The following is a 21,256-nucleotide window of genomic DNA, read 5'->3' as shown; positions in this document are numbered from 1 at the left end:
TGAGACTACATAAACTACATTTTTATTGTATAGCTAGATCATGGAGGCCTACATAATTGGGGACCTTCTCCATCATGATGGCAACATAACAAATAATGCTACTGAACAGCTAAAGCTCGATAGGAGACAGAATTGTACAGCGTGACCTACTAGAGAAAATGACAGAGAAATTTCATTAGCCATTGAAATGAAGCTGATTACAGGGAAATTATGTGTTTTTATTATTTACTAGAAGCATTTTAATGAGGTAAAATAATAACAAGGCTTAGCAGCACAGAACCTCTCCGATGAGATATCAACGTTTTACAGATTTTTCCAGCAGCCTTTATTTATACCCTCATTATACCAATTTATGCTAATTACATCATTATGTAAATTACAGGAACAAAAAAAAAGGTAATCAAATCCCATATAAAAGACAGAAACCAGTGGATTGTAATGGCTTACATTTGAAAAGCTAGTGATGCGGGGAGAAAAGGTTAGAATGAGAATAACAAGGGTTGGGTTTTTTTTCTTGTCAACTTTAAACTTAAAATAAACTTACTTTAGGCTCTCCCAGGTTTGTTAAACCTTGGAGCAGGGGGGAAGGCACAAGACGGAAGAGTGTTATGAAAAGACAGATTTGTCAAGAGCAGCCGGCTCCTATCCAGGCATCTAAATAAGCAAATAATCAATAGCCACCAGCCACTTCCATTGTTATACTTAGGTTTTCAAAAAGGCTTTTTGCATGTTAGGTGCCCATTAGGTGCTGAGCACTTTAGAAAGCCACTGGGGTTTTTTGCCTTAAAGGGAGACAAAGATACGAAAATTTGGCCCAATGCCTATCTCCCATTCACTTCAGTGAATGTTAATGAAGTCCTACTTCATGCTAATGAGAGACTCCGTTCCTGGCTTGCTCAGGCAGCTTCCTATGGACTACAAAGTCAAGTCCAAATCTACCCAGTGGCATGGGCCTGGTATAGCTAGGAGATCACCTAAAGCAGCAGGAATTAACTCCCCCATTAAAACCCCACAGCCTTCTCTTGCAAATGCATGTATTTCTCAACCTGCTTTCTGCTATGCAAATATCCAGCAACACAGACATTTAACATGGAACCAGAGCCACGAAAACACTGCCCTGCACACAAAATCTGCTCCCGATCCCCCGTGAGAAAACAGCAAAAACGTTTAAAAAAACGTTTTAAAACATGCTAAAGTTAAAAAACATTAAAAAATAATGTTACTGTGCAGAGGGGAAGTGCCCAGCTGAATGAGAAGAAGGGGACAGGAACTGACACAGAGTCAACTAAAGAGATAAAGTAAGGATGATCTGGCAGGTTAGGGAACTAGGACTCGAGAACGTTCAAATCTCAGCTCTGCGACAGATTTCCTGTGTAACACTGGGCAAGTCACTTAGTCTGCTATTTTTAGGAAGGCAATAGAGAAACTACCTTTATTACACAGGGGCATTTTGTACAAGAGTGCAGGGCTCAGCTAATGATTATGAAGGGCATACAAGTACCTCAGAAGAACATAAGAAAAATAGCATTCATCTCCAAAATCCAAGAATCAAGAGCATAAGCATTTACATAGAGCAGTTATTCTCAGCCAGGGTGCTACAGCACCCTGGGTTGCTTTGAGATCCTTTTGAGGAGGCTACGCAATATTAGCACTGCCAGGTGTGCAAACATGTTTCACAAAACAAATCCAGAGATTTCAAACAGGAATCCAGAGTGTCCAAAACTTTCTGATCTGTTGTGGTCTTTCCGAATTCTGCTGGTTTTTTGTTTTGTTTTGTTTTGTTTTCACTATACCGCGAGTCTAAAAAGGTTGAGAACCACTGATGTAGAATTTAAAAATAGCTATCTAGTCACATCTGTTACCAACTGTTGCAACCCTTCACAATAATGCTTCATGATCTTTAAAAACATACTTCTGGTGCATAGCCAAGCAGCAGTGCTTGATGCCAGTGATACTTTGCTGAGTGATGAGGGTGATCTGCCATATTTGTATGTGTATCATGAAGTGTGTAGGAACACCCAGATCATCATCTATAAATCATAAGCAGCTTAGTGGGCAAACAGGGGTGTTTTTTTCCCCTTAAGTTCACATTTCAAAGATTTCAGGCTGGCTTCGTATTACAAGGCTTTGACATGTTCTGCTTCCTGCACTCACCTCACTCACAGAAACCTTCCCTCCAGCTCGCACATACACATACTTAAAGTGTGCCAAATAAACTAAACCTCCACGGATCAACAGGGTGTTACAAGAGTATATCGAGTTTCACGGTATTTAATGCAGCCCCTTTGCTCCAACCTGAGCTCAAGGTGCACGTGGGTGCTGCATTCAGGAGATGTGAACATGGGAATCATCGGAAAGTAGACCAGAAGGGACCTCACGAGGTCATCTAGTTCAGCCTCCATGCTCAAGGTAGGATCATCCCCACTAAACCATCCCAGTCAAGTGTGTGTCCAACCTGCTCCTGAAGACTTCCAAGGATGGAGATCCAACAGCTTCTCTAGGTAGCCTTTCCCAATGCTTGACCACCCTCACAGCCAGAAATTTCCAACTAATTTCTAAACTAAATTTCCCCTGCTGAAGCTTGAGGCTATTGCTACCAATTCTCTCCATATAGCCACAGAGAAAAGCCTATTTCACCCTCTCTGTCATCACCCTTTAGGTATTTGAAACCTGTTATCCAAACCCCGCCTCAGTCTCTCTCTTCTCCAGCCTAAATAGTCATGGCTCCTTCAGCCTTTCCTCATAGGTCCAGCCTCCCTAACCCTTTGTGTTGCTCTGTGCTGGACTCTTTCTGAACTGTCCACATCCTTCTCGAAATGTGCAGCCCAAAACCAGACGCAATACTCCACGTGGGGCCTCACCAGTGCTGACAGAGTGGAAGAATCGCTTCCCTTGGTTTGCAAGTGACACTCCTGTTAATACAATCCATTATGCTGTTGGCACTTTTTGCAACAAGGGCACACTGTTATCTTACAGTCACCTTATGGTCTACTGTAACCCCCGGATCATTCTCTACAGTACTATAGACTAGCAAGTCATTCCCCAATCTGTATTTGTCATTCAATTATTTCAGCAGGACTTTGCACTTGTTCTTGTTCAATCTCATCTGAGTAATTATGGACCATTTTCCCCAATCTATCTAGGTAGGTCACTCTACTCCTATTCTGGATCCTAGGCCTGTCCCCCAGAGTGTCTGCAACTCCACCCAACTTGGTGTCACACGCAAATTAGTTAAGCACGCGCTCAATCCCACCAACTAAATCATAAATGAAGGTACTAAACAATACTGGACCCAGAACCAGACTCCTGGGTAACCCCACACGCTACCTCCTCCCAACTAGACATTGAGCCATTAATGACTGCTTGCTGAGTGATCCAGCCAGTTTTGTATCCACTTTACAGTAGTCATCTAGTCTGCATTTCCTAGCCATAGGCAAGGCTTACACACGCAGTTTTAGACAAGTTTACTTGCATAGGGACCCCACTAAGCCTGTGCCAGCACAGATTATAGAAATCCGACTGCAACTCTGAGAACTGGGTGAGATGGCAAGCCCATACTGAAGTTGGGCTGCTTCAGATTCACTGCTCTGGAGAGCTGAACTAACTAGATAGAAAGCTGGCTCACAGATGCATGCAACCAATGCAATCACAGCTCCTATTGGCAGAGCAGGAAAAGCCTAAAAGCAAGTTTTGTCACCCAGCTATAGTCTGCATGGAATTGGGTCCACTGCGTCAAACTTACAGTTTGATCAGCATAAGTTCAACCAACAGAGGTAAGAAGAGTCCCTTAAGGATTACCAGACCCTGCGTCATCAAGAGCATCTTTTTATCCATTACAGCTATTGTGATTCCCAGGGAAAGCTGAGTTCTTCAGAAAGTCTCAGCCATGTAAGACTCCCAGCACAGTATATAAGGATGGAAGCTGAGCAAAAAGTTAACACTCCACCTTTGAGGACCACAAAACTTGAGGGAAATGATTCATTGATTGCTTACAAAGACAAGGTCCTTTGCGTAGCTCAAATCTACACTTAAGTTTTGGATATTGCAGAAGTTCAAGCTAAACACAATTAGCATTATGCTCTGACCTCTTCCTTGTTCATTTAAGATCACTTCTGATGCCCTTGCTATCTACAGACAGGCCTAAATAAATGGCACCACCCCTCCTACCCACCAGTACAGATTAGGTTAAAATGTGTGAGTGTATTTGCTACCTTGTGGCTATATCTCTGGAAGCAAGACCAATAGAAACAACATAAGGACAAAGGACTGTATTCAGAAAAAGACATAGTTGTACAAAGAGGAGAAATCCAAGCAAGAGGAATGTGCATCTTCTTCCCAAAACATGCCAGCCCCATATTTAATTCATTTTTATGCTCCAATTTACATAGAAATTCTAGGACTGTATAATTAAGTAGTAGGAGGTTTAAGCGCTGCATGGAACTATTTCACTATACAACAATCAGAAACAAAAGCAGATTTGCTGTGATTCATGAGTACCAAGACAGATGCATGTTCCTGGAATAAACAGCACCCAGGAGTCTCCTCCGACAGAAACTCAATAGAGAATGTAATGCCTTTGCTGCAGTTTTACTCATTTTTCAGCTAATACAGAAATCAGAGGTCAGAAAATAAATCCCCCCATATGGGACAATTTGGCATATCAGAAGAATTATATGCTTTCTTTTCTTGCATCCCACTAGAAGACACACTGGCCCAGATGGCACAGGATCTGCTCAGTCCTTAAACTCACTTGCTTTAAATGCAAGATTCAACACAGGGTCTCCCTATAGATCGTTAGTATTTTACTATGCTAGAAGAGGGTCTATGGACCTGAGCCCTAGGCCAACTAGGGCCCGATTGTGTTAGTCAAATACAAAACCCCATGACAAACCTTACACCACGGAGGTAATCATCTAAGAAAATATTAAGCTCAACTAGAAACAGATAATTTTCTTAAAAGCCTACGGTTCATTTTGAAAGATAATATATTCTATGCAGGTGAAGCACAGTCTGATAAATTAACTCTTAAAGGATCTCTAGCCTTCCTAGAATACCATTTATTTCTAGCCCAGCTTAACATAAGAACGTAACATGTATTGCATCTTTCCCTATACAAATTCAGCTGACTTCATGGTCAAACGTATAGGGCTCACAATTTAGACTTCTAGAAATGACCCAGAAAACTTTTCTGTTCCTAAAAATGTTACATGTATAAAAGGTAGGGCCAGGGCTGGATTAACCTTTTAGTGGGCTCTAGGCAAACAAACTATGCACCTAGATGCTTTGCATAGGGCAGCAGCAGAAGCCACTGCCAGGCCTCAAGCTGCAGCATGCTGCTCTACAAGGGAAAAGGAGTCGGATGGCACTACAGCAGCAAATTAAGCACAACTGGGCCCCTTCTTCATTTAGGGCCTTTGGCAAGTGCCCAGTTTGCCTATGCATTAATCCGGCCCTGGATAGCGCCAATTCTGGGAGCCTTCCAAGGTTAGAAACAAGCAATGAGATCCATTATAAAGGTAAAAATACACCTTGTCAAAGGAAGAAGGCTCAACCGGTGTTCTTCCAGGCCTGTGATATATCAAACTATAAATTTATAAGGGTTAAGGACCTACTTAATTCACGGTTTCACGAATATTGCATAATCTGGGATTGGCCATGAATTTGCAAAATCTACCAAAAACAGTTAATGAAAATAAAGTGCTGGGGATGATCCGGGGGATGAGGGGGGTCAGGGGCAAATCAACCTATGCGGGGCACCCTTAACACCATGCAAGGCCTATGGGACCCCCACAAAGGCAGGGCACAGGCTGGGGTCTCCCCTGTGCCCAGGGGGTGGTCTCCGTGCCTCCTCCGTGGCGCAAGGTGGAGCTGCCTGCAAAAGGGGCCATGGCCGATCTGCCCGGCTCTGCAGGGCCCTCCAAAAGCAGGGGGCCGAGAGGAGTCACCCTGACTCCCTATACCCTAGGGACAGCCCTGCTGCCAGGAAGGGAACACGCCACCTGGCAGGACAGCACAAAGGGCAGTAGATAAACTGGCAGCTGCCCCCTCGCCCCTCCTCCCCCTCTCAGGGCCTGTCCACCAGTGAACATGAAGGGGCAGGGCAGCGCACAGGCAGCCACCAATCAAGACAGCGGCTGTCCCCTCATCTCTCCTCTCCCTCCCACCCCCCGGGGCCTCTCTGCCAATTGGGGCGGAGAGGCAGGGCTGCTGCAAAATGCCCCCGACATCAGCTCTGCGTGCCATAAACAGGCCACGAAAAACCCTTGTGTCTCGCTGCAATTTAAGCAGGTCCCTAATAAGGCTCCTCTAGAAATCCTGCTTCAGGCATATGTCCAAACACCCGTGCTGGGCCCCTGTATAGGGAAGGGAGAAAATCCTCATTTGAAAGAAAAATGAAATTGTGTCAAGCAATTTTTAACTTGTATATCTGAGCTGAAAGCAGGTTCAGGGCTTAGAATGTGAGAATAAGCCAGAGGGGATGGGTTAGGGGGCAGGGAACTGGTGAGAAAATCAGGAGCGCATGATAAATTACCATGCGGATCTGCAATTTATCACACAGTCCCATAATTCATTACATGACTCTACAATTTATCACATTGTTATCACCTCCCTGTGCAGGGCAAGCCAACACGGATACCCGTACCTCATACATGTACATACATTGTCCACCCATCCATATTTCAGTATTAAACATGCCACCCCGAAGAAATGGGTGCAACACAGTGCAATTAGAAATATTTGCCATTTTAGTCAACACGTGTTATCACTTTGCTTGATGTAAAACAACCAAACACTTTGTTTTTTGGGAGGTTTTTTTGTTTTTGTTTTTTTTAGGTGAAGAAACCGGCACTGCACTGCTACCAGCGCCTTGCCTTTCACTGCATGGGGAGGTGCCACGTCCCACCTTAGGTGCAGCACAGTAGGGCTGTGCGAAGCTTCGGGTGGTGATTTGATTCAAAGGAGAGTTGGCCCGATTCAGTGGCCGAATTGCTGAATCTGAATCAAATCAGGGGCCAATTCAAAGGTCCGAATAGATTCAAAGCTCTCCGAATCTTTGGAAAAGATTTGGAGAGCTTTGATGATTCAGGCAGCCCCTGGTGGCTGCAGCAAGGAGCTGGAGCCAACTCAGAGCTGGTAAATACTAGGGGTAGGGTGGGGACCATGGGGGGGGCCTGCCAGCCCCCAGCCCCTGCTTGCTCCCCCAGCCCCCCGACCCCCGCAGCAGCCAAATCGCTGAATCAGATTCGGCCAAATTCATTCAGGACAGTGATTCGAATCACCGAATTAAATCACTGTCGCCCGAAATCAGCCAACTCCAAAGCGAATGCTAGCCGCTTCACACAGGCCTGCGGCACAGCCCTTGAGCCAGCTTGCAACATGCCTTTTACTTGAATGACAGGCACAACACCAACCACTAAGTGCTTCAAGCCAAACTGCCAAATGCCGATAAAGCCTCCATAATTGATAAAGTAATTTTGCAGCCATCACACTGAACAGAGCATATGGTGATGTGTTTAATCTCGGGTTGCAAATAAGTGCTTTCCTTTTGAGCATGGAGACGTCGTCAGTGCCACTAAGGTATCACAAGATGCATGTGACATTCTGCCCAGCCTTGTCAGTGAAGCGTTTTGAAGTCTGCAGCTCCAGTGAGTTTGTCACATCAGACTAATCTCAGTGATCGTGCTGGCAGTCTGCTCTGCTACGCAAAAAAAGGCAAGGAAACCCACACTGGATTGCAAAACAAGAACAGGACACATGGAAGCAAGGAAAAGGCCAGATTCAACAAAGGCACCTTGGGTGCATCCCCACAAGCGGGGATGTGCATTTCCCTGGGGACAAAGAGCAGCGGCACAGTACGTGCTGCTGCTGCTTGCCCCCAGGGAACCCCTGTGCATGCATGTTCTGGTGCACGGCAAGTTGCTCCGGCTGGGGTAGACGAGGCTGGGGCAAGCACCAGGGCTGGCCCCAGCAGCCTTACCTGTGGTCCTGCGGGCCTCCGGGGACTGCAGCCGCGGGGAGGGAGACTGGCTGGCAGCTGGAGTGTGGCTCCGGCTGGCCAGGCTCTGCATGCTGCCACCACGGATATCACCCTGCCTTTTGTTTTAGATGTAAGTTTTTTTGACACTGGGATCTCCTGGTGTCAACACCACCCACCTCCACACTGCAAATTAGCAGCGCAGGGAATGCCTGCATGTGCGGCGTGCGCGGTGCCACATACCACACATGCGTGCTCATGTGGACGCACCCCCTATGGATAAATTTGGCTCTAAAAACCAAACAAACTCATCTGGCCATGAAAGCAGGGGTTGAATTCTTACCCTAACCAACACGTGCACAGCAATTTGCCAGGATAAAGCCACAGTTTACAGCTTGGGTTGCACTACCTTTTTGGTGACTTTTTCAGGTACGCCTTCTTTTGTAAGCAAGCAGCAAATACCCGTAGTGCTCCCAGACTGCAAGTAGTACAGACCGCTGTATAACAAGATCAGCCTTTGGTAGCTAGCATATTCCTAATGACATCAGCACCGTCGCCTCTCATCTAGGCGGTATCTAAGATAGACAGGTAGTTCATGAACTAAACAACTTCTTTTCCTTTCCCATAAATCTGCCTTCCTCAAGTCATGTTTTCCATAGTCTGCCAGTTCTAGCTTTGCAAGCTTTGTGTTGACAAAGCTGAAGAGGAAACAAGTCTCAAAGGGGAAGAGGTAGCAATACTGATTTATGTTTCCACATCCCTTTTCCTGTCAACAACAGCATCACAAAGGAGAACTGTGGAAATGTACAGCCAAAAAATGCTTCAAAATATAGCGTGATGTCCAAACATTTATGGTACTTCATACAATTTGCTTTTTCCAGGAGCAATCCAGTAACTTATGTCAGAAAAACGGTGTGAAAGTAATAAGCAAGACTCATAACAAGTATCTCAGAAATATAATGTGCTTTGGTTGAGATTGTCAAAATTACTTCCACACCAAATCCCTTTTGAATAAAATGGGAACAAATGAATCCCCTAAATGACTTTGAAAAATCTCCGTCAATGTGCCCTAGGACCCCTGAGCGCCATATGGTTTCCTGCATGAACAATGGGAAGCCAAGATCTAACAAGTCAATTGAAAAGCACGACCGAGCCATAAGCTGTAAGAGATTGAGAGAGAAAGCTTTAAAAATAAAATGAAAACCAACTTGAAGAGCATGAGCAAACCCAGAAACTTTCAGCCAAATTGTCTTTTTTCCCCTGTAACTTCTGAAGCAGAAGTCTGCCTCTCAAATCCATTATAAATGCACAAGATACTTGTTTAAAAAGTTTAACATGTACTTAAGTATTTTGATGGATCAAGGTCCTTAAGATTGAAGTAGATGCCTACTAAGGAAACCAGGGAGTGCAACTCATCCTTATGTATTTTATCTGGTTTGCTGCTCAATTGCTTTATCCCAAATCATGTAAAAAATACATTTAACTTAGTTTCCTTTTAAGCAGATAGTTTCTTTTTAGAACAAAAAAGGTCTTCTTTTCTGCTTACTACTCACTAAACAAGCTCCCATCCTCTGACTGACAGAACATCCTGATCTGTTTTTCTCAGTGGAACTAGATGAGGTCCAACTGGTATAGATCAAATCCCTTCTCCTCCACAGTCTTGTCTCTTTCTCCCAGCTCCAGGTGTCAAGGACACCAGGACAGGGAAGATATTTCAACAGTGATATATAATCAATAGAAATGAGAGAAAAAAAAGAAAAGATTCTGACCCAGCAGTTCTTAGATCCACTTGCAAGACACAACTCAGTTTAAGTTTCTAATCTGGAATTTATTTTCACTTAAAATAAATAACCAAAGAGATGTCCCACAGGTTCCAGAGACCCTGGCAATGTGGGGACACTTCAGCAGCATTCAAATAATTTGTTCAACAAGAAGTCATCCAACCAGCAGCAGAAACTCCTTTCTGCCCCTTCAACGTCAAGAAAGCATGCCCTCAGCCCTCTCCAACAACTACCCCTGGGGACCGCAATTCCCAGCATTTTACTGGGATCCATTTCTTTTATTCGTGTACTGCCAACCTAAGAAGCTTAGCGAGCACAGTCCCGTGTTTGTGCTACGGGAACATTTCACCTCTGAAGCAGCTGTACGCTCTCCAATAGTATTTTTAAGCTGGTGGAAAGGTCACCTGTGAAGCTTGGCTTTCAAAGGAATAAAGAAACAAAGCTAGCTATTCATTAAGAGAATCAGCCTTCCACTTTTTGAAGTGCCCAAGAGTGAGATGACAACTCTTGGCAGATGGCTGAGACCATCATGAAAAGGACAAAGGCATCCCAGGGAAACAGCAAGGTTCTTTAACCAACCAGAGATGATACTTAATCAATACAAGTTGCTCTTTAATCAAGTATGGCGTCAACTTGCAAAAAAGAACAGAGACTCTTAGGTCGCCAAACAGAAGAGCAAATATGGGAGCATGACAGCCGTTATTTTGATCTTTACTGAAGTTATTTGTGTGTGCTGGCCTCCAGTGACCAAGTAAATGCTCTTTTGAATACATCATTTCCTCTACCCAACTCTTTGATTTTCCTGCATGTGCTCTAAAGTGTTCCTCATACACATCCTCATTCCAAGTCCCATTTTCCAAGGCATTATAGTGGAGATATATAAGAATCAAAGGTCACGTATATCCAATGCTCCATTATGGCTCCGGGCAGTGCCACGCAGACAGTCAGCGCATGCTATCCCCTGAACCATGCATGCAGATAAACTCAGCTCTCAGTTTTGGAAGAGAGATGAAGAAAGCAGTGCTGCATCTCCCAGTGTAGGTGTGTCTGGTGTCATAATTCAGCAGCATGGACCCACCTTATGTCTTGCTGGTTCCTAATCCCCCAGTTGCATTTGACAGTTGGGGGAGTACGAACATCTGAAAGTCTTAAGTCATAAACCCTGAAACTCTCCAGAACCGTAGCCGTAGGCCAAATCAGGAAGACCTTACACAGAAGAAGTCTTGACCTGAATAAGGAGCAAGGAGAACAGGGGAACAAATTGGATCGGTCCCCCTGGCGCCCGCCCCCCCCCAAGTTAGATGCGATTGCAGATTTTTATCTTTCTTCAGAGCTGAAAGAAAAATGCTGTTCTGATTTTTAAAAAATCATAGCCAAGTAAATGATGCATCAAAGCAACCAGCTGGAGCAGAGAGGTTCACAGTGTCTAAGTCCTGCCAATCCACCTGAAAATAAGTCTGCCAGACAGTCACAGCAGAATGCACTGGTTCAGCAACAATGCAGATATTTCATCATCACTTTACAGGCCGATCTCTTTCCTGCAAAGAGCATTTATTTTTGGTGACTTCTGATTGTGTCAGATGAGATTCTATCACGTACCAGAATGAATCAGACAGGCAAGAACCTTGAAGAAGAGGAAAAGGAAGAAGAAGGTCTTGCCAGATTTGCAATAGAAAACACCTCACCTGTTCTTTGTCCTATCAATAAGCTGTATCATCAGTGATCATTTGGTGTACAGTCACTCCTCAACTTACAACGTTTCAAGGTATGTTTCACACTTACAACGTTTATAAATTGACACCATTTCCACTTTCTGATATCAGTTTTGACTTTACAGCGTTTGATCTGATGCGACACCATACCAGCAAATAAGTTTGTTGCGTCGCTCGTCTCCCTAAAGAACATCTGTCCAAACTTCCTTGGACACTTTCTTTAAGAAAGCAACAAAACTCCAGAAAAACTTGCAGCCAAGACTCCTGAGAAGACTCCAGCCAAGCACCGTTCAAAAAGTCCAACCAAGAGCCTTTCAAAAAGTCCAGCAAAGTCACCTCAAAGAAGTCCTTCCAAATCAATACAATTGCTATTTACAATATAAATACACTAATGTAGCTATATTAGTCATCTATAATTGACTGAGTACAAAATTCTGAGGTATTTTTGGTAAAAACAGGGTATCGGGCCTTGGTTCAGGAACCAATCCCCCATTTATAGCATTGTTTCTTATGAGAAAATAAGTTCCGAGTTACAACGTTTTGACTTAACGACACGGTTTTCAGGAACCAGTTGTGTCGTAAGTCTGAAGGCAGTCTGTATTTTCATTTCGAGTTGGGTACTGATTTGACAAGGAAAGTATTCCAGTGCCAAGACTTCCTCGCTGAAACACCACACGTCAGAGAGAGGCAGCATCTTCAACATTCCCTGCAGTCAAACATAACTTTTAAGTGCTCTAACACAGTGTTTTCCAACCTTTTCCAGCCCAAGGCACACTTTCATTAATAAAAGTTTTCTGCGGCACACCTGTTAAGGCATTTCCCATCCTCATACCTATTGTAGCTCATTGCCGTGGCAAAATTGCACGGCACACCTCTTCGTTTCTGACGGCACACTTTTGGGCCACGGCACACTGGTTGGGAAACACTGCTCTAACACACCATTCTCCTTTAGTTGTAAAAGGCAGGGTTAAAACTGGCCCCTAAGCACCTCTACTTGGGCACTGGAAATAGATAGTCAGCATGCAAGTTCCTCAAGCAACTTTTGGAATCCCAGCCATAATTGCTAAAATCCCATCTATTCACAATATATGAGATGACCTACAAAGGCAAAAGAGATTTTTGAAGCATTGCACATTTTTCAGCACTCAAATTCTGATCAGTTCTGAACCCAATGAGATATTTTCCTAGCATTTGGTTCTTAAATATGATGAGGTGGGTCCAAGCCCTTTTGTTTTGGAGAATTCAGAGTTAAATTATTTCTAATTTAAAAGGAATGCATTTATCCCACAGAACTGGTTTCAATCATGATAGACGAGGCAAATAAAACTGAGAAGGTATTAAACACATCCGAGTATGCCATTTACTAATCAGGAAAAGAAATTCCTACTAATACAGGGATACATGACGATGCCAGCTGTTATGAAACTAAGCTGCAAGCTATAATAATGGGGAAGAACTGACAAATGGTAAATGATAAAGTGTTAAACAGGCACCCCACATTGAGTGCTCCCATGTTTCCTGCTAATTGAGCCAAAGTGAGTCCAGGAATATATTCAGGCTCTGCTTTCAAGCGCGATGCTGAGCCAGAAATGCTTCAGTGGTCAATGAGCATGCTGTGGGCTGCGGATGGCAGTGAGCATGCTGCAGCTGGGGAAGCGTACAACAGGCAGGAGTTGAGAAGCAGCCTTGGGTGCAGATGGACTGCTTGCCCACTAATGCTTTATTTAAAATGTGGGGATATGAGCAAATTAAAGAAGTGGCAGGATTTCAGTGCTAGGATACTGGCACCTGGAAAAAACGGGGGAGGGGATGTTATTCACCAGTTGTTCTGCCTGTTACAGAGCCTTTGGGCACCTTGCAAGCTGCTTTTCTCCTCCCTAGCTGCAAGGGGAGTTTTTGCATAGATTTTTGCCATTTTCCTATAGATGTTACTGAACTGCCAGAAGGAGATTAAGGAAAGGAAAGGTGCTCTGTTTTATTGAATGAGCACACAAATCAAAATCAATAAATAATTACATGCAATTACATTATTTATGAAGAGAGCTGATAATGGCAGTATATCTGTTCTCTGTGTGTCATTTCTAAATACTATATTTCCCAGAGGCAAGTCAATTAAGGATCCATAGCTTCAGGAAAGCAGGCAGATGCTTTTCAAACACCATTAACTAGATAAGCACATTTTCAATACATCTCTTTTTACTTCCATGGATGTCAATTAACTATTGAAAATAAAGCAAATGTTTTGCAAATATCTAGTTGGTCTGATAAAAGATTTTACCTCTGCCATGAGTTTTGATTCCAATTAACTATCGAAGCACTTGCCTCAAAATAGAGCCTGTAATAAAAAGGGGGATGAGGAGGCTGTGCAGCAGGTCCCAGTGAAAACCCTGGAGAAGCAGAAATTAAGAACAGACATTGGTGCTGGTTAATCATCTTGGTCTTTCCATTTTCCCTCCAACTAAGTGGACACCTAGAGGCTTGATACAGTCTGTAGTTCCATGTGATAACAGAAAACACTGAAGGTGACCTATATTTTAACAGTCTACACAGACACCCCAAAATATGTGTTATTCAACTTCTACAATGCCTAAAGACATAACCACGATACTGATATTTGTAGTGTACTATATGAATAATACGCTGGGTGGTTGGGTTGATTTCATGGGAAAACACAGCCAATAGAATATCTCCCAGTGACTGTGGATACTGCCAGTTTTCATGGTTTCCACAAAAACCATGAATTAAGTAGGTCCCTACTGATAGCTGGTATGTTGTTATAACTAGTGTTAAGCCTATAATTGCCCTAATCTAGTCATCATGGTCATCAGTGAAAGGATTCCCATTAGCTTCCATGGGTACTGGCTTGGACCCATTTTGCACTAGTATTCAGGGAGCTGTATCTCAAAAGGCAGGGCAGACAAGTGTCTCTGAAGAAGCAATAATATGCCAAGGACAATTTTAAATAGGCCAGTATACTGCTGTTCAAATAAAGAAATTAATCACTCTGGGTCACAACCCCATTAGGTATAAATCATCTCAGCTCTCCAGAGCTGAGTTGTGCCCATTTACACCAATTGAGGATCCAATCTTCTCTGTGTTGTTTTCTGAAAGCATCTCAGAAAGACAGTAGTCCATCAACAAGAAAATTACACGAATGACAAGTCTAAGTCCTCCTGGCCTTAACCCTTTGACCAATCTGTCATTAACCATCAAGGAAATAAATGGATAAATTGAGCAGGCTGCTTCTGAACCAAGATTAGCCTGTTAATCTGACCCAGCAGACCTAATTTTAAATTCTGTGCAACCAGCATCAGGCAGTTTCTAATACACTGATAAAAGCAGTGTCACCGCTTCAGTTTAAATCCGAAGTGGCACACTTTGCCAAGGTGTGCTCAACCTATGTTCTTTATACAAAAAAAGACAGTAGCATTTTCTTTTAACCTCTCATCACTCAAAAGTAGAGTCCTTCCTGCATTACGCCAGATGAAGCTCTTTTTCGGAACATATACATTCACCATATCTACTTCTGTACTAGGAAGCCCTACGTTTATACATTGTGAAAAGACGGGCAGGGAAAATAACGTAATTACAGGGAGAGGAGGTGGTAGATTTCAACTCAGCCACCTAATTAACACACTTCATTTGCTCCATAAGCAGTTAAATTTTGCCTTTATTGTTTCAATTAATAAGAATGGATTTGTCAAACGTAAAAAATTGTCCCAATATTTTGCCACAAGCTCCTCATTAGCAATGGGTTCATAATGTCTACAGCATTCTAAGACAGACTAATTTGGGGGAAACGCAGGTTATTTGAAAAGTTTAATATACAAGACTGATAAACACCTGATGAAACCAACTTTTCAACTAATACAACTCCCACACAGTTAGCCCCTAAATAGATGTTGATCATGTTCCTCTGTTTTGCTAAGAACACTGAAAAGCAATTTAAATGAATTTGTCTTGTTAAAAGCTGTAACAACATAAGTTACAGGTATAGGTGGCTAGGAAATGGTTTTCCCCATCTCAATTTTTTTTAAAAAGGTTGAAATGTTGATGATGCTTGTGAATTGAAAAGCCAAAAAGAGTTTGATGTAGATTAATCTGCCGTTTAAGTTTGAAATGCTGTGGTTCAATTGAATCTATCTTTTTAACAATTTTGTACTGTAATTAGCTCACACTGCAGAATTAAAAATTGTGTCAAACTAAAAAAAAAAAACCCTTATTTTTTGTTTTTAAATGTTGTGTGCTCCATAGATAAAATTTCCAAACATTTTGTCTGGTGGTTTTCAGAGATGGAAATTAATCAAAACTAAGCCTTCACCTTGAAACCTTTCCTGCCTGGAGCAGCGGGGCTGGACCCAATGATCTGCAAGGTCCCTTCCAGCCCCTAACATCTATGGAGGATTTCTGTTCCAACAAATCTGCATTTTTTTTATTTTTTTTAACAAAAACTTAAATCAAAAGATTTCCAGTCAACTTTACAAACAGAGCAATTTTATGGTAATTACCACAAAAAATTACAGTCAAGAGAATGACAGTGCCAAGTGAGTTCTGCCAAAGGGCATCAGGATTTGGAGAAGAGAACAGTTTTTTTCCAATTGTCTGCACCCTTTCAAAACAGGTTCAAAATATAATTTCTAGACTTGCCAAGCCAGTATTGAATCCAATGGCTTTAATGCCAAGTTTTGTGCAGGTGTCATCGATTCCTTGGATCATACTGTTCCTCATTTGTCAAGTCCTGAAAGACGCATTATCTAAGGTATCTTAAGTGGTCATCCACATGGGAAAACCCTTTGGATAAGGGGATCTAAGGGGCTGCAGTTCCTGACTTACAGTGGTCAAGGCTTCAGCATAAAACAAGGAAAATGGACCTTTCAGGCTAACCAGGACCAGTGCAAATAAGCCTCTGCCTTCAGTGGAGGAACTGTTGCAGGAGGAAAGTTACTGTGTAGCTCAACCCAACAGCATGCTAGTGACAGTGGCAGAAGAAGCATAGGAATGAATCCCCAGCCACAAGCCAAGACGGTTAACACTTGGGATGAGGAACCCTCCAAATTTTATCCAGTGTCATGAGAAGAAAAATATAAGGAATTTAATGTAAAACATCACTTCGCAAGAAATTGGTCTGTAGAACTTTTATCAATGGCTGCACTTGAATTTTGTTTCATTAATATTGGCTCCAGTCCTGATGTCTCAGCCTGTTCAAGGGCAAACTCTACTGAGGTCCACGCAATCTTTTCCAATTCATACTTCTGTAAATGAACATAGAAATCAGTCAATTCAATTCTTTCATTCTCTGTGATAAAAGCACACGTGCATGCGCACACAGACACCACCCCCGCCCCTTAAAATGTTGTTCATGCTTCCCTCATTTATTATCCAAGCTGGCCTCTTGGAGTCTCACTTTGGACCATTTGTGAGCTGACATAACTACATTCATTCTGCTTGTGTTGATTGCAGATGCCCACGCAAAGTGATATCCAAATGTAAGAGAGAGATAGGGAAACTGTACAACATTATGTAGGAGTAACTGCGTGACATTCATTTGAGGATGCAGGCCCTGCATGGCATCTCCTTAAGAAACCTGTGGTTACTCCCTGACCCTTTGTGTTACTACTATCAGTGCTCTCTTAACTAGTAAGCCTATCTCGCCTCTCAACTGTACGCGCAAAAGAATCGAGGAAGAAATGTCACCCGACCCCTGACGAATGTACACAATTCTTTTGGAGCCATGTGTTTTCAAGCTTTTACTTGGCTTTGGGAGAGAACATGTGAGGAAGAAATTAAACAAAGGTACACAGAGACATTATAGAGCAAGAGCCAAGCGAAAGATCCTAAGGATCCGCTAACCTCCACTCAATTAATGGGGAGAAGGAGAATCCACGCATGTCAGCAATGATAAGGAAAATTTCCAATAACAGCTCATCTGAAGCATGAGATTTTTTTTTTTTGATTCAGTCTCCAACTTGCTCTCTTCAAGACTGACCTAAATATAAGCAGGTATTGTCTGCCACAAGCGGTTAGACATCGACTGGGCATAATATTGTATTTGACAAGTCTCTGCAATAAAAGCATATGAGATGCCATCTGCAGCTCAACAGTAGGATGAAGGGCTGTATTAGAGAATAAAATACAGGACTTGCAAGGCAACAGAATCTCATTTTCTTTTTTTAATACCAACTGTATGAATCTTTCGATTACTGGGCAGCAGTTATATACTCCAAAGCGGATAACCTATTTCAACTATCCTAGCAACTTCTGCAGCTCCCACAATGTCCATAGCCCCAGTCTCACTGGCATTCCCAAGACCTCACAGTCTTTTACTGTACTCATCCTCATATCACTTTGGCAAGGCACAGACTGCTGTTACTCCTGTTTTACATGTCTGAATCCCAGGGACCCAAAGATTTAAGACTGTGGATTCATAGGATTGAAATGTATATTTTCACCCATTGGGTAACACATAGTAATCAGAACGAGGTAAAACTCTTAGGGGAGATGTGGCAGATGGTTCGAGGATCTAGCAGCTGATCAAAGTTAATCCTGTACCCTGCCAGCTTTATCTCCACCAGTTAACGTGCAAGCAGGCACAAACTGCTTGGCTTTCACTAAGATTTTACCTCAAACTGGTCATCATATTTGTTAATTTGAAATTAAGAACTATGCCCTTTTGTCCCTGCGATGACACCAGAGAACAAGATTGAACAAAGGCTTCCAGGTCCCAAACCAATGCCCAAACCATTAAACCATCATGCCTTTCAGCTATTAACCCCAACTTTTGTAACTATATCAGTTCAAAGCCAAGTTTTTTCTGTATAGCAGAAAAAGATCCCACACACTGTATAGAATATCCTATTCTTGTTAATTTATGCAACAATGAATTTCAGCAGTTGAAACTGAGATGAAAAACACTGCATTTCTTTTTTTCATTTGTTCCAAACATGCTAATGTGTCATTTCAATCAAGCATCAATTCGAGTGGGTGTTTACTATCGTATCCTGGTAAAATCGTGGAATAAGTGGCTGTTCTTCAATATAACTTTTTTATTTTACAGGAGATGTTATTGCGATCTTAGTGCTTTCATTCTTCTTTTTCCAGGCTTAATAATTTTTGTGATTTGTGCTGGAGCTTGGTTGTTTCAAGTCACACTATCCCAGAGGCCCCAGGTAGAACAGCAATACAATGCACCCTTTCTAAGCAAGATTTTTAAAAAATGTACTTTCTAGAATGGCCAAGCCAGCATTTAATCGAATGGTTTTACTGCCAAGTTTTGTGCAGATGCTATTGATTCCTTGGATCATACTCTTCCTCATTTGTCAAGTCCCTGAAAGATGCATTATCTAAAGTATCCACAAAGCTGCATCTCCAGGAAAGCAACTGTAAGAGGGCAATTTACTTCATTATTGTTGTAATGCTTCAGATTAAAGTAGCCAAACATCAGAAGCAATAGGAAACCCATTGGACTGTGGCAATTATTTATGTTGCACTTGAGATCTACTAGCCAGTTCCAGCACAGACGTAACACAGAGGTCCCAGGTGAACCAGGCCGTGTACTCCTGAGAGCTCTACACTCGTCCGGCCTTCAGAGACTGAAAGTACAGAATAATCTTCCTAAACTGATGGGAGAAAATGTCCAGGAGTTATTTTTACTCTTTGTTGTGGGAGACCAAGGTTCAATTCCTCCTTTGTCAAAGACACCCACTATGCTATCTTGGGAGCAACTAATGTCTCCCTGTAGCTCAGCTTCCCCTCTATCAAATGGAGCTCCCTTGTTGCAGGCACCAAATAAATACAGAGCTGGAGATAATCTCTGCCTCAAGGAAATCAAGTTGTACACATGATCCCCCAAATCCAAACAAACAGGGACAAGTGAAGTGGGCAAGCAGCCAATTAACAGATGTTTTTTCTGGAACTATAGTCTCTTCCTCATTTGCAATTAAAGATTGAATACTGCATTTCTCGGTTTACACAGAGCTGTATTAGATGGGACATAATCCGCTACTGCCACATTATATCTCCTCTTGGGCAATTCCTTATAAATCGAGGATGACTGTCTCCTATGATTATCTTATCTGCATGTCCAAAGGTGGCTCATGAGGCCTATCTGGGATCAACAGACTCTACTGCAGCGTGGATATATGTTTCTATGAGGAGTAGGTAGTGCTGGATTTTCTATTTGGCCTTTTATTTTTTACATGACGTTTCTGCCGCACCCACTTTTCCATCTCCTGTTGATGTCCTAAGGTTTCAAAGTACTGAGATCCCTGCAACAGACTCTTCCATTTGGGGAGGTTCTGGGAGGTAGTCTCCCATGAGTTGACATCAATATTGCATTTTTTTAAAATGGCCTCGAGGATGTCCCTGAAGCATGTTCTCTGCCCTCCTCTTGAGTGTACACCTTGGCTGAGCTGGGAGAATAAAACTTGCTTTGAGAGTATGGAGTCAGACATCTGGATGATATGGTCGGCCCATCAAAGTTGATACCAGATGATCATTGCCTCAATACTCATGGTGTTTGCTTACAGGAAGGTGATAATGTTGGTGCATCTCCCTTCCCACTGGATTCAGAGGATCTTCCACAGGCAGCACTGACTACCTCTCCAACAACTTTAGATGTCTCCTGTGTGTTATCTATGACTCGGGTCCATACAGCAAGGCGGGGATCACAACTGCTTAATAAACCTTGACCTTGGTTTCAGATCTGATGTCTTGGCCTTCAAACACCTATTTCTTCAGGCATCCAAAGGCTGCAATTGCACATTTGAGGTGATGTTGTATTTCTTCACTGATGTCAGCCTTCTGGGAGACATGGCTTCTGAGGTACAGGAAATGTTCAATGTTCTCCAGAGTCTCACCAGGGATCTGGATTACCAGAGCTGGGGACTGCTTATTAGGAGTTTGCTGGTAGAGGACCTTAGTCTTCTGAAAGTTAAGCATCAGTCCCATTTTCTTGTATGCCTCGGTAAAGATGTTGACAATTACCTGAAGGTCTGCTTCCGAGTGAACATATGCTACAGCATCATCACTGTACTGGAGCTCAATGATTGCGGTCAGGGTGGTCTTGGTTTTGGCTCAGAGTTGGCTGAGGCTAAACAACTTACCGTCCATTCGGTAGTTGAGCTCCACTCTGGATGGAAACTTGTTGGTGGTTGATTATGCTTAGGGGCAACCAACATGGGTTCATTAGTGGCAGATCCTGTCAGACCAACCTGGCAGCCTTCTACGACCAGGTCACCAAATCCTTAGACACAGGGGTAGCAGTGGACATCGTCTTCCTGGACTTTCGGAAGGCCTTCGACACTGTCTCTCACCCCGTTCTCATTAAGAAACAGGGGGACTGTGGTGTCGACACCCACACAGTCAGATGTGTCGCCAACTGGCTGGAGGGCCACACCCCAAGAGTGGTGGTGGACGGGTCATGTTCGACCTGGAGGGACATGGGCAGTGGGGTCCCCCAGGGCTCGGTCCTCGGGCCCACACTGTTCAACATCTTCATCGGCGACTTGGACAAGGGGGTAAAAAGCACCTGTTCAAATTTGCTGACGACACTAAGATGTAGGGGGATGTGGGCATGCTAGAAGGAAGAAATAGGCTACAATCAGATCTAGGCAAGTTACAGGGGTGGGGGGATGAGAAAAGGATGGGATTCAACACTGACAAGTGCAGGGTACTGCACCTGGGGAGGAAGAGCCAGCACCATACCTACAGGCTGGGGAACTCCCTTCTTGTCAGTGCAGAGGCGGAAAAGGATCTTGGAGTCATCATTGATGCCAAGATGAACATGGGCC

The 21,256-nt window shown here is 43.2% G+C and overlaps 1 protein-coding gene across 2 annotated transcripts in view; it reads right to left on the bottom strand.

Annotated features, from left to right (window-relative positions):
- The window catches only part of PITPNM3 (PITPNM family member 3), a 228,260-nt gene that overhangs the window by 111,267 nt on the left and 95,737 nt on the right, over positions 1-21,256 (bottom strand). The gene's annotated exons all lie outside the window — the stretch shown is intronic.

The sequence above is a fragment of the Crocodylus porosus genome, unplaced genomic scaffold (assembly GCF_001723895.1).
Source record: "Crocodylus porosus isolate Cpor-Errol unplaced genomic scaffold, CroPor_comp1, whole genome shotgun sequence".
NCBI classification, from domain to species: Eukaryota; Metazoa; Chordata; order Crocodylia; family Crocodylidae; genus Crocodylus; species Crocodylus porosus.
This window is presented reverse-complemented; position numbering and strand designations above follow the sequence as displayed.